At 40.1% G+C, this 13,799-nt stretch overlaps 1 protein-coding gene across 3 annotated transcripts in view; it reads left to right on the top strand.

Annotated features, from left to right (window-relative positions):
* The window catches only part of CLSTN2 (calsyntenin 2), a 741,931-nt gene that overhangs the window by 655,482 nt on the left and 72,650 nt on the right, over positions 1 to 13,799 (top strand). The window lies entirely within an intron of this gene.

Here is a 13,799-nt window from a genome sequence, read left to right as displayed (position 1 = left end):
AGGGCATGTGTTCATTGCCTGTCTGAACTCCACATTCCTTCTGTGAGGTATTCAAAGGAACCCTCTCAGGCAAAGTCAGTGTCACCTTAAGAGATAGCAAGTCTTTGCCGAAGGCCCCGACAAATGATGTAAAGTCATCAAAGAAGCAGCAAATATAATTTACAGTGAGAGAGGTCATCATCCCCACCGGCTATTACTGAAGCTCTTTTTTTCTGTGTACCTGTTACTAAAGTGGGAATCTAAATATTTTCAGATTACCAGGTGAGAACTGAGACATAAAGACTAGATACTTATCAAAGGGATGAAAAGGAGCATGCCGTACTTCCAATAGGGTTTTAACAAATATAAGGCAAGTCTGTGCCCCAGACTGACACAGCTGCACCCTGAAGTGGTGGGGGTGGGAGAGCGCAAAATCTTAAGAGTACTGCACAGTTATGGTAATGCTGCCTGGATCATAGCTCTAGGAGGTGTGGGGAGAGCAGAAGATATATCCCAGGTCTTCCCGCTCATAAAGAAGCCAGGGATTTTCCATCTTTCACCTATGTACGACCATCTGGGGCAGAACAGACTGAACTCTCACTAGGGTTACAGCAACTTACTTCCCTTGTGGTGAAGCTTCCCTTCAGTGGTGCTACTGCTGTGCTCAGGGAGAGAAGCATTTGCTTAAGTGCTTTCAGGATTGGGGCCAGAGTTCTTAGCAATTTAAGGATTAAGCCCTGAGAGCACCGGAGATCAAGGCATTCTGGTTTTAAGCTTAATCCTTTGATATTTGATAGCCAGCACTGAGAGCAGAATTTTTTGGCAGATATCTGCTCCCTCTGCACCAGTTTATGCAAAAGGGGAGCTTATAACCCATAACGTCTGCCTTGCTATATCCAGTCTTTTATTTAAAGATTTTGTTCTCAAAGCCCCTAAATGGGAAGCTGCATGTATATTCTGTTTCAGAAGAGGAGTAGCTAAATCTCAGGACAAAATTCTGATTTTGCTCCCCAGAATATTCTCCAGAAAGTGAGCAAGTAAACACATGCATTAGCCAAGTATCGGAAATGTCTCTGCTAACCCTGCTTGTGTGGATTTGCATAACTAATACCTGAAGAAATAATAGCAAGGTTTCAAATTTATAGCATTATTTCCAAGCACATGTTTCTGGAAATGAAAACATTTAACAAATCCAGTGGAATGAGTTCTATTTTCCAAAGGGGCAGAATTTATTATTTAAATTATTCATGGGAGGCTTATATACAAGTACAAAGATCTGTGATATGCCAACTAATTTATTATTATATTACCCAGAATATATTTAATTGGAATGCTTTGCTTTTGTAACGAAGAGTAAGACAATTCACGTTATATTGTTTCTAAAATTATATTTATGTATAGCTAGGTTCCATAATGTGGGAGGTTAAATAGAAAATTTCCTAGAATACATCTACAAAATATATAATGACAGGTTTCAGAGTAACAGCCGTGTTAGTCTGTATTCGCAAAAAGAAAAGGAGTACTTGTGGCACCTTAGAGACTAACCAATTTATTTGAGCATGAGCTTTCGTGAGCTACAGCTCACTTCATCGGATGCATACCGTGGAAACTGCAGCAGACTTTATATATACACAGAGAATATGAAACAATACCTCCTCCCACCCCACTGTCCTGCTGGTAATAGCTTATCTAAAGTGATCATCAGGTGGGCCATTTCCAGCACAAATCCAGGTATTCTCACCCTCCACCCACCCACACAAATTCACTCTCCTGCTGGTGATAGCCCATCCAAAGTGACAACTCTTTACACAATGTGCATGATAATCAAGTCTGGCTATTTCCTGCACAAATCCAGGTTTTCTCACATCCCCCCCACCCCATACACACACAAACTCACTCTCCTGCTGGTAATAGCTCATCCAAACTGACCACTCTCCAAGTTTAAATCCAAGTTAAACCAGAACATCTGGGAGCGGGGGGGTAGGAAAAAACAAGAGGAAACAGACTACCTTGCATAATGACTTAGCCACTCCCAGTCTCTATTTAAGCCTAAATTAATAGTATCCAATTTGCAAATGAATTCCAATTCAGCAGTTTCTCGCTGGAGTCTGGATTTGAAGTTTTTTTGTTTTAAGATAGTGACCTTCATGTCTGTGATTGCGTGACCAGAGAGATTGAAGTGTTCTCCGACTGGTTTATGAATGTTATAATTCTTGACATCTGATTTGTGTCCATTTATTCTTTTACGTAGAGACTGTCCAGTTTGACCAATGTACATGGCAGAGGGGCATTGCTGGCACATGATGGCATATATCACATTGGTGGATGTGCAGGTGAACGAGCCTCTGATAGTGTGGCTGATGTTATTAGGCCCTGTGATGGTGTCCCCTGAATAGATATGTGGGCACAATTGGCAATGGGATATTCTATCTACCTGACCTGGGATATTCTATCTACTACCCAAGATCCATAAACCTGGAAATCCTGGGCGCCCCATCATCTCAGGCATTGGCATGGGTACCCGCATGGCCCCACAGTATGCCAACATTTTTATGGCTGATTTAGAACAACGCTTCCTCAGTTCTCGTCCCCTAAAGCCCCTACTCTACTTGTGCTATATTGATGACATCTTCATCATCTGGACCCATGGAAAAGAAGCTCTTGAGGAATTCCACCATGATTTCAACAATTTCCATCCCACCACCAACCTCAGCCTGGTCCAGTCCACACAAGAGATCCACTTCCTGGACACTACAGTGCTAATAAACAATGGTCACATAAACACCACCCTATACCGGAAACCTACTGACCGCTATTCCTACCTGCATGCCTCCAGCTTTCACCCTGACCACACCACACGATCCATCTTCTACAGCCAAGCTCTGCGATACAACCGCATTTGCTCCAACCCCTCAGACAGAGACAAACACCTACAAGATCTCTGTCAAGCTTTCTTACAACTACAATACCCACCTGCAGAAGTAAAGAAATAGATTGATAGAGCCAGAAGAGTTCCCAGAAGTTACCTACTACAGGACAGGCCTAAAAAAGAAAATAACAGAACGCCACTAGCCGTCACCTTCAGCCCCCAACTAAAACCCCTCCAACGCATTATTAAGGATCTACAACCTATCCTAAAGGATGACCCAACACTCTCACAAATCTTGGGAGACAGGCCAGTCCTTGCCTACAGACAGCCCCGCAACCTGAAGCAAATACTCACCAACAACCACATACCACACAACAGAACCACTAACCCAGGAACTTATCCTTGCAACAAAGCCCGTTGCCAATTGTGCCCACATATCTATTCAGGGGACACCATCACAGGGCCTAATAACATCAGCCACACGATCAGAGGCTCGTTCACCTGCACATCCACCAATGTGATATATGCCATCATGTGCCAGCAATGCCCCTCTGCCATGTACATTGGTCAAACTGGACAGTCTCTACGTAAAAGAATAAATGGACACAAATCAGATGTCAAGAATTATAACATTCATAAACCAGTCGGAGAACACTTCAATCTCTCTGGTCACGCAATCACAGACATGAAGGTCGCTATCTTAAAACAAAAAGACTTCAAATCCAGACTCCAGCGAGAAACTGCTGAATTGGAATTCATTTGCAAATTGGATACTATTAATTTAGGCTTAAATAGAGACTTGGAGTGGCTAAGTCATTATGCAAGGTAGTCTGTTTCCTCTTGTTTTTTCCTACCCCCCCGCTCCCAGATGTTCTGGTTTAACTTGGATTTAAACTTGGAGAGTGGTCAGTTTGGATGAGCTATTACCAGCAGGAGAGTGAGTTTGTGTGTGTATGGGGGTGGGAGAGATGTGAGAGAACCTGGATTTGTGCAGGAAATAGCCAGACTTGATTATCATGCACATTGTGTAAAGAGTTGTCACTTTGGATGGGCTATCACCAGCAGGAGAGTGAATTTGTGTGGGGGGTGTGGAGGGTGAGAAAACCTGGATTTGTGCTGGAAATGACCCACCTGATGATCACTTTAGATAAGCTATTACCAGCAGGACAGTGGGGTGGGAGGAGGTATTGTTTCATATTCATAGAATCATAGAATCATAGAATATCAGGGTTGGAAGGGACCCCAGAAGGTCATCTAGTCCAACCCCCTGCTCAAAGCAGGACCAATTCCCAGTTAAATCATCCCAGCCAGGGCTTTGTCAAGCCTGACCTTAAAAACTTCTAAGGAAGGAGATTCTACCACCTCCCTAGGTAACGCATTCCAGTGTTTCACCACCCTCTTAGTGAAAAAGTTTTTCCTAATATCCAATCTAAACCTCCCCCACTGCAACTTGAGACCATTACTCCTCGTTCTGTCATCTGCTACCATTGAGAACAGTCTAGAGCCATCCTCTTTGGAACCCCCTTTCAGGTAGTTGAAAGCAGCTATCAAATCCCCCCTCATTCTTCTCTTCTGCAGGCTAAACAAGCCCAGCTCCCTCAGCCTCTCCTCATAACTCATGTGTTCCAGTCCCCTAATCATTTTTGTTGCCCTTCGCTGGACTCTCTCCAATTTATCCACATCCTTCTTGAAGTGTGGGGCCCAAAACTGGACACAGTACTCCAGATGAGGCCTCACCAATGTCGAATAGAGGGGAACGATCACATCCCTCGATCTGCTCGCTATGCCCCTTCTTATACATCCCAAAATGCCATTGGCCTTCTTGGCAACAAGGGCACACTGCTGACTCATATCCAGCTTCTCATCCACTGTCACCCCTAGGTCCTTTTCCGCAGAACTGCTGCCTAGCCATTCGGTCCCTAGTCTGTAGCTGTGCATTGGGTTCTTCCGTCCTAAGTGCAGGACCCTGCACTTATCCTTATTGAACCTCATCAGATTTCTTTTGGCCCAATCCTCCAATTTGTCTAGGTCCTTCTGTATCCTATCTCTCCCCTCTAGCGTATCTACCATTCCTCCCAGTTTAGTATCATCCGCAAATTTGCTGAGAGTGCAATCCACACCATCCTCCAGATCATTTATGAAGATATTGAACAAAACTGGCCCCAGGACCGACCCTTGGGGTACTCCACTTGATACCGGCTGCCAACTAGACATGGAGCCATTGATCACTACCCGTTGAGCCCGACAATCTAGCCAGCTTTCTACCCACCTTGTAGTGCATTCATCCAGCCCATACTTCCTTAACTTGCTGACAAGAATACTGTGGGAATTCTCTGTGTATATATAAAGTCTGCTGCAGTTTCCACGGTATGCATCCGATGAAGTGAGCTGTAGCTCACGAAAGCTCATGCTCAAATAAATTGGTTAGTCTCTAAGGTGCCACAAGTACTCCTTTTCTTTTTGAAAATATATAATGTTATCTGAGTAATCTCTTTGTTTAACATATGGCTAATAACCTACACAGACTCCTTAAATAAATCATAGCATTAGTATTCTTTCTTTAGGAGTGACCATGTTGTACAGATAAGACTTTGGTTATCTGTAGAGCAGAGTGGGATGAGGACCAGATAAGATATTCCGTTGATAAGCATACTCTCTGTGAAGTCAGGAGAATTTGGAGAACGTAGCATCATTTGTCTGTCTTGCCTACAAACTCTCAGCAACTAAAAGGATGTGTTATTAATAAAAAGAAAATTAGTGCTTATTTAACAAACAAACAAACAAACCCTCTCCCCAAAACAAAGTACTGGTCACTATAGCCTGTTTATTGGTTACTTATGGCCTGGCATCAGGATTTAAAAGTTGTATCATTAGCCCAGATCATCCCATAGACATCTGTCTGCAAAACTCACCACTTGCATAATATGCGAGGGGCTAGTTTGCATGAGGGCAATCTACAGTTTTAATATTCACATTATATATTCTAAGTAACTATTATATAGTAGACTTGAAAGAGTCTCTCCCAGCCTATGGGGTGAATAATACATGTTTCTGAAAGCTACTTAAATAAGTATTTATTTAGTTTACCACCAAAAACCAATTTGTAGACTATATATTTTACTGAAGCCTCTAAAGAGTGAAAAATAATGTTATCATAAATCCCTTAATAATGGTGTCTACAGGAAGAATCCCTAGAGATATCAGCTGAGTAGAAGACAGATCCCATGCATCATGGAAAGTGTTTTAAATGCCAGCTGGTTTCAAAGATGAATTATATAGCCTATGAATGAAATAAAGTGGAATTCCATATTTGCTCACTATTAAATGAGAATAAATATGTAGATAAAGGCTCATTCCAGTTACCTTCAGAGATGTTTTACTCTAAGCCCAAACTGCTGTTCCATTTTGCTTGTACATCAAGTTTAGTATATGCATTAATAATAAGAGAATATAAGAGCCTAGTACATTTTTCAGTATAGTTTACATGAATAAATTATTCTCAGCATTCCTTTTCAACATATTTCTGACCATAAAATGTTTTTTTTAAGAGATGATAAAATAAAATATCCAGGGGAAAATGGCATGTTTCAGTAATATTGGTTAAATGTAAAGTCTTGTGTGATCTAAGCCAAATACTTTTTAGATTAGAGTTAGACAGGAGGAATAGGGACTATTTAGAGGCTCTAATTCTGGAGTTGTTTTCTTTACTCTACATTACTATTATTTAAGTGCCAATAATCTGTTCAGGTGTTATGTTTCAGAAAAGCTTTCGCTGTGAGTCTTAAGATCTTGTGTCTCATACAGATCACACATAAGCAATAGGATAATACCATATACCATAGTGCTCTCCAGAATTTAAACCTTAAGGCATTTGACGGGAAAGTTGTTTTAACAAATAAATCATGATGTAGTCCATCATCTGGAATATAATTTTTAAAATGCTGAAAGGCTAAACAGCCTTTTAAAACAGAGACAGAAAATCAAAACCTGCAGCATTTACTAAGGGTCATTTCTCCCCCCTCCCAAATGCAGTGGGAGACGTGGTTCAATTGGATTTAAAAAATAATGTTATCAAGATTAATTAATAAGCAGAGCACACCTTCATTTCACAATATTGAGCACTCTTTTCATTCAGAGAGTAACATCGAGGAGGGACCATGGAGATATTCTGTTGTGTTTAGCAAACTGTGCAAGTATATATGAATGACAGGTAGAATTCTTCTTCTCCCCCACCCCTAAAGAAATAGATTTTTAAAGGAGAATCCACATTAAAGACTGCCATGCTACATTTCAAAGGGAGGGAAATTGAATTATCTTTTTTAGCTTTGTACTGAGAGATAATTTTGCCACATACATCAATAATTCATTTGCAGGCTGTTGAAATGCTCTGCAGTTCAAATAGAGAGACTGTATTTGATAGGATAACAATTTTAGTATAGCTCTTGACAATGTGTGAATAAATAGGACCACAGTTTTGTTTTTATTTTTTTTTTAAACTGTATAACTGACCAGGCTATAATTTAACATCCGAAAGTAATCAAACTAAGTTATTTTAACCCATAAATACTATTTGACAAATGAACTGACAGTTCTGACAAATACTATTGTCTGCACCATGGGAGAAACATACAGATTGGTATTTTAATCAAAGTACTAGTATTAGTGACAGCAATAATTAGTATTGGTCAACTACTTCTTTGGCCAGTGGTAAATCCTTCTCCGGTCAAGACCGTTTTACTGAATGTGTTCCACATTAGAAAATATTCCCAGAATAGTAAAATCAAACAAGAGGAAAAATACTGGGTTATTGGAAAAGCAGGTGGACTTCACCCTCATGTGTGATTTGAAAATTATAGTCCAGCTCCCATGGACCAAGATCATCCCCTCCCACAGAAAAATCCAGTGGAAACTTTCAAAGGAAAGAAGTCTGTTTTAAGATTCCCACTTGCACTAGTGTGAATAATTGCATAGGCTTCAATGAAATGTGGTGAATCAGGCCCAGGGTCAGTATATAAAATATGGGATACCTGATACAGGAAAGAACTTAAGTGCCTGCTATTCAGGCCACAACTTAAGTATGTGTTTATTTGAAACTTAAAGTTAAATACATACTTAAGTTGTGTCCTGAATAGGGCTTCCAAATGATGGATATATAAACTAAGGATAGGAATATGTGTGTGTGTGTCTTTGAAGCACTGAAGAGAACTGGTGTTCTAAAATGCATATTCATTTTGTACGATACTTTTGCCTTCTTAGCTCCACAAATAAATCAACAACAAGTTATTTGAGTTTAATCAAAAACTTGGTATTCATTAACCATAAAAAGTGTTTTTTTCTTTCAGATTTTACCAATTCTAGTAATAACCTTATATACTGTGCAGCATCAATTGTTTTTTCCTAAACATCATAAATCCAGTGTAGTCACAACTTGGCTTTTTTTCCCCCTTTCCTGAAATATACTGATGTTGATTGTCTCTAAAACATTTAGCCAGAATTGCATTTAAGTGACTGGGTAAGATGAAATTTCAGAGCCTCACATCATTATAATGATTTCTGTTAAAGTGTGTCACACTTCAGGGCAGTTGTATTCCCCTCCATGGTCCACGACGAGCACCCACTTTTAGAATCCCAGTTGTCACCTCTCTTGGGTGGAGACATGTCTCTCTCCCTCCTTACTGACTTCTTTCCAGACTGCACAGTTCCCTGCCTACATTGTGATATTCCCACAGGCCAGCATCTGTACTTTTGTTTAATCTTTGAAGCTATGAACAACATAATTGCTAGCAGTTACTACACAGCACTTTCTAAGCAAGCACATTTATTCTGAAGGTGAAAGTGTTCCAGAAAAAAAAATTGAAAACAATGAAGAAATGTAAACACATGCTAATAAGCTTACCAGAGATTACCTCAACTCCAATAAAGGCTCTGGCAGGAGTCAGTCCTTTAAACCCCACTGAGGGGATTTTCTGCAGTTACAAGTTAATAACAGCTCTAGCTCAGAATAAGCACCCCCTTGAATACATCTTGGGCCTTTGATCTTCAGAATCCAGGAAGAAGCTATTCAGCAGACAATGGTCCCCTCCTCGGGATGTAGCTTTCAAGGCTGGGTCTTGCATAACTGGAGGTGGGAATTTGCATTCACCTCTGCCTGGAGATTCCTCAAGCAAATCACTTGAGAATGTCCCAAAGTCCCTTCTTGTTTGACCCATTGTTCAGTATAGTCCTCTGAAATTTATAACACTTCTTGGGGCTTTCAGTGTTACATAACCTTTGCATTTAATAAATGGACTCCAAAGATTCTTATCCTTGAAAAATCTCATTGAATTAAGTTTATTGCAGGAAATTGCCATATCAGTACTAATGATATCATTTATAAAGTACGTAGAAGTAATGGAGCAGACATTACCAGGATAATCAGGACAACACTAAGGACAGAAAAGGACCATGCATTGCTAGGATTTTGTTAAATCGGTGAAAACTTTGAGGTGGTTCAGGATATGAAGCATCCCATGGGGGGGGTTGAAGCCTTATATCTTTTCCTAACCTAAAAATCATGCCACTCAGTTGGCATTTAAAAGAAAAGAATCTAGTTTGAAAACTTGAGCTACGTTGTATTTCTGTGACCTGTTAAGACCATGTTGTTGTTAGGACTGCACATGTTATATTTAACCAGGGTAATAATTTTTCCATTCTGTTCAAATATGCCAATATGAAAGTGAAAAAGGCTCCTTCTGTTTGTTTTGCAGATAGGGGCATATTCGTTATCCACAAGCATGCCTTAATTCTAAAACTGAATAGCAAGACGCTTCCTCATTGTGTAATGAATGTAAACAGACAATTTAATTTCTTCATTCTACAGTCTACTTGTTCAAGAGGAAAGGGAAAAAATTTGTGACCTCTGATTCATTTTTATACTTCCAAGAGAAGGAAGTATGCAATATACAAATTGTGGTCCAAACACTTTTATCCTTAATATAATAGAAATATACAGTGTAAATGACTGAATCGCCAACTGTTCAAGAACATTATTCTGAGTAATCCTAGACTGAAAAATTCAGGCTTATTAAGGACAAAATTGTAGGAGGTGGGGATTGTTATCCAATGCTCAACTGGCTAATTTTAGCTTGTCTTGTTTTATTTATCTAAATGTCTAACAAGGCATAGGCCTTTGGGGGAGTGGTTTGAGGGGTATAGCACTTACGTTTTCTGGGCATTCATAGTTATGGTAGAACAGACACTTTGAACTGCTTTCCGCATGGGTGACAGGAAATCTGCACAGTATGGAAAAGTTGAATTTGAATTGCTGGGTGGGTTTAGTGTCTTTATGAAATACTAAAGGGAGCATTACATAATATCATAAGACAGACAGTCCAATGCGGGAATTCTCCACGTGACAGATTTTTTTTTAATATTCAGTGGGCATTTTGCTGTGACAATGAAAAGTTGTCAGCAGTATCAAACACTTTGCCTGTTTGAGATTGCTTGACCACACTGCCAGCTAACTTCAGGATGCTATGTTAATGTAAGAATGTGTGTCACTACCTGCCCTCTAACTTTGGATGCCTTAAATGCTCTGCATCACAACCCAGACACCAACAGCTAGCAAACATTCAGTTCCTTTGTGTCTGTGCTGTGCAACCTTGCTTCAGCGCTCTGACCCCAAAAGCCTGCCTATAGCAGGTTACTACTTGCAGGTTGACCCCAACAAACTCCCAGGCCTGACTTGCCCCAAAACAATGTACCTTGAAGTGTCCAACCCTCTGCTGGAATACTCAGAGAAGTAACAAGGTTTACTGCCCTTTTTAAGGGACAAAAGCACAGCTTAGTCCATTACCTGGAGTCATCAATCACTTCAGTTCAAACACAGCACACGGTTGGTTTAGATTAAAAGTAAAACAAGCTTATCAATCAAAAATAGATGTTTTAAGTGAATTCAAGTTCAAGGGAGAAAGAATGACAAACATACGAACGTAAAATATACTTTCTAGTGGCTAGAATTTAACCGAACAGGCTACAGTCTTGGTTCAAGATAGATTTCTTCTTTCCTGCCATGGCTGACTTTTGCCTAGTCAGGAGCTGCCACCGAACTCTGAAGCGTGATTTCCCTTGTCTTCCTAGGTGAAAGATACCAGAATGGCTCTCTGTTTCCCCTTATATCTCTCTGAAGGAAGAGAAGTTCGGCACCGTGTAGAGTCAAGCATGCGGGTTTATTACGCGCAGTGCTGGTGGAGTGTCACTTCACTTATTAGGCTTAGTGAGACACTGCTAAACAATGGATTACAATAGACTATATAGGCTGCCAATGGACAGAGAGAAGTGATGGGGTGGGAGTTCCTGAGCCCCTGGATAGTTTTGAGCAGCAAGACTAAATTAGCACAATAAGCCAATAGTCTAAAAGATTACATCATAGCGCCACCTATAGCTCAGGTTAACGTGTTTGCTAATGCAAGAGGAGAATTTTGAGGGATAATACCTGTGTAACGTGCAAGTTAAATCCTGATTTCATGTCCATAGAAATGACGGTAGCCCTTTCCAGGCAGGTTGGCCCACAGGTACATTTCTGGAGGGTTTAAAGCAAAAAGAACAGTACACAGCAATGACAATCGTGTCTAACTAGCCCCTGCATTTCTGCGAATGGGGGTTGGCATCTGTGAGGGAGGATGCCATAACTCATGCTATCATCTTAGGTCTCTCCCTGAACTCAGGTTGGCTCTAGAGGAGTATGTACTGTTATCTTTTCCAGAACCAGTGAGCAGACTTCAAGACTCCTCTCAGTCAGTTATGTGCCTATGACTCCTGATAAGCCTTCCAATTACTGCTCTCCACCTGGAGTTATGCCGTCTCAGCTTATTTTATGTATAGTTGAAACAAACAAGGCTGGCTCCTGCTTATCCCAGCTTTCTTTAGCCATATATTGTCCATTGTTAACTAGGCCTCAGGCCCAAATTCCACAGCTTGGTCTGAGGCATATGTAAAAGATTCTTAACAGACAGAGTGGTCAAGATCTTACATACATATTAATGGGAGTTTGGCCCTTCACGCTCAATATTCATTGGCCCTGTTTTAACAGGCAGGATGACCTCATGCTGTTCTCCCCTTCCTGTGGGCATCCCATTCCCCTGCTGATACGTATGTAAATGAGGCTGCTGTTCTTTACATTCAATAATGCTACCTTCACTCCTGCCTGGGGAGAAAAATTTGGTCACAGACAAAGCATATCATTGGTTATTCATAATTTCTCATATAATGTTAATGTATAGATTTAACAATGATTACCAGTGTATCATTAGTTTTCATAAAACAACTTACTTGATAAACTTTAATATGATAATATTGTCTACAATTGGTTTTAAATTACTTAGCATTTGAGGTTCTGACCTTCTCAAGATGCTATTTCCCCCACTCACTAGGTTGATGGCTTTATTCACCTTTTATGTAAATGTACCCTCATTGTCTTTGATAGCTAGGCTGGTCAGAAACAAATACACATTCCTTTGTCTCAGGCAGATTGGGTTTATGTGTTGCTTGCCAAGTACATTTTTGGTAGATAATTCTAACACATCCATAACTTTGTACACACACACCCCACACATGACTATTAATGATCAATTAGTTTTCCCGTGATCTCTTACATGACACATTTTAGATACAGATTAACTGTAGTGTGTGAGGTGTAATGAATACATCGGGCCTCACAAGAGCTGAGGACACAGAGTGGTAAACCTCCAGTAGGCCTCAGTGTCAGTTACCTTTTGCTGACAGGCTAAGCTTATGGATCAGACTGTGTGCTAACAAAAAGACACACAACCACAATCTAAGTCAACATCCCCTAGTGCTCCTAGTTAAAGCTAGAGTATTATGGATAACAAATACTTCACAACACAGACTTCAGCCAAAAATCTCACCCTTTTTGTTGGAAAACCTGTGGCTGAGTACCGACTTTATCCTCACACCTTCCAACTTTTGCTGAAATCAGTCCTGTGTTCTCAGCAGGGCTGACGCTCTTTGAGTGAAGAATGAACATCTCCATGTGAAAGCATCCGGGATGTACCTTTTTTTCATAAGGCATAGCATGGAGATTAGGGGTCTCTTGCATTAGAGATCATTTGCATAGAGCATTGGAGTGCCTCAGCTCTTGCGTCCAAATGCAGTTCAAAGGGTATTTAATAGAAATCATAGATTAGATTTACTATTTTACCCTTGAGTATAATTAAAATAAAAAAAAAAAAACCAAGAAGCAGTCAACCAATGTGTTGTTTGTAATCCCAAAGTCATTTTTTTATATTAATTACCAGTTCATGGGAATCATTTAGCCTTCTATCAATTACCTAATCTGTGTTATTTGACACAGAAGGAACTTCAATAACTACTTTTATTAACTACCAGTAAACATGACTACTTGTCCAGTATATTTCAGTTTAATTTCAATATTAAACACTTCAGTTGCTCAATATTTAGCTTGAGCAACACTTGTTTGTATGTTCTGGAATACCACATTCTCCATCTTAAACCTATGTGACATGAAATTTGAATCACTTATGCTTAGTGTAATGGATTCGGCATTTTTCCATGGGTGGGAACCTAAAAAAAAAACAAAACACCAGTTTACAAAGGGCTAAATGAAGGAGATCATCAAGTATCAAGGGACTTAAATTGCTATCAGACCTCTTTGTGGAAATGATGTTTGTTGAAAAGAAGTGACCATTTAATGGTCCAGATCCTTATTTGATCCAAATCCTGAACTTTTTGATGTTCTTATCACTATTCTTATTCTTCCTCTAGCTGGAAGAAAATTGTCTGACAAAGGCAGCATTTTGACAGTAATTTTAATTCATTATATCGGGGGGGAGGGGAGGGGAGGGGGGAGAGAAAAGAAATTATACTGTCGGAATTTTTAGGGTGTGAAAAAAGGCAGGAATGTATTGCAAATCCAGAACTGCTGTACAACCCG

This window comes from Lepidochelys kempii, chromosome 9 (assembly GCF_965140285.1).
Source record: "Lepidochelys kempii isolate rLepKem1 chromosome 9, rLepKem1.hap1, whole genome shotgun sequence".
Classification (NCBI taxonomy): domain Eukaryota; kingdom Metazoa; phylum Chordata; order Testudines; family Cheloniidae; genus Lepidochelys; species Lepidochelys kempii.
The sequence above is the reverse complement of the archived record's forward strand: the minus strand, read 5'-3'. Positions and strand labels throughout refer to the sequence as shown.